This window comes from Chrysochloris asiatica, unplaced genomic scaffold (genome assembly GCF_000296735.1).
Source record: "Chrysochloris asiatica unplaced genomic scaffold, ChrAsi1.0 scaffold00043, whole genome shotgun sequence".
Classification (NCBI taxonomy): Eukaryota; Metazoa; Chordata; class Mammalia; order Afrosoricida; family Chrysochloridae; genus Chrysochloris; species Chrysochloris asiatica.
The window spans coordinates 7097265-7098376 of NW_006408561.1; the positions used below are offsets into that span (position 1 = coordinate 7097265).

At 36.3% G+C, this 1112-nt stretch overlaps 1 pseudogene; it reads right to left on the bottom strand.

Moving 5' to 3' along the window:
• Positions 1 to 242: 242 nt before the first annotated feature.
• The window catches only part of LOC102825088, a 2399-nt pseudogene continuing 1529 nt past the window's right edge, over positions 243 to 1112 (bottom strand).

Here is a 1112-nt window from a genome sequence, read left to right on the forward strand (position 1 = left end):
ATGAGGTGAAGGTAAAGATGTCCCAAATGTTCAACTTTCCAAAATGTTGTACCACTCCCAGAAGTATAGTCACCTTTTATGTTGTAGAAGAAAGGTATTTGCAATGAATATGTCATTGGTCTTACAAAATTCTATCATGTGATCGCTAGCATTTTTTCTATCATCAAGGTAATATTTTCCAACAACTGATTCAAATTTTTTTTTTTAATACAGCAGTTTACATACAAACTAAAATTTTGATCCTAGCCAACTGTATAATAAAGTATCTGTGCCATGATGTAATTCAAGTTGAAGTTGGAAGCTAAGTTATCCAGAGTACAAGCAATACGTTGAATGTCTGCTTTTTCTTTCATTCAGTGATCACTAATTTTTGGAGGATAATATCTACATCTGTGCTGATTCCTTTGTCAGCAACATGCATGGATGTATGCCAAGGTACAAAGTCATACTTCATGCCATGTAATAATCTTATAGGACAGTTCACAGGACTATGGCTATATAACAAGCAGTAATGTTCATCTTGGGTCAGGTGCACCTTAGCCTTCAAGCTGACATCTTTGTTCTTCAACACTTTGGTTGAAGTTCTTGTGCAGCAGATTTGCTGAATGTATTATGTAGTTTGATTTCTTGACTGCTGCTTCCATGAGTGTTTATAGTTGATCCAAGAAGAATGAAGTCCTTGACAACTTCAGTCTTTTCTCTGTTGATAAGGATGTTGTTTATTAGTCCAGTGGTGAGGATTTTTGTTTTCTTTACATTGAGATGCAATTCATACCAAAGGCTATGGTCTTTGATCTTCATCAGTAAATATTTTAAGTCTTCTCCACTTTCAGCAAGCAAGGTTGCTTACTGAAAGTTGATATGCAACTGCATATCACAGGTTGTTGATGACTATTCCTCCAATCCTGATGCCAAGTTTTTCTTCATATAATTCAGGTGCACCTGACCCAAGCCATGGTATTTTCAATAACCTCATATGCATGCAAAAGCTGGACAATGAATAAGGAAGACCGTAGAAGAATTTATGCTTTTGAGTTATGGTGTCAGAGGAGAATATTGAAAGTGCCATGGGCTGCCAAAACAACCAACAGATCTGTGTTGGAAGAAGTGCA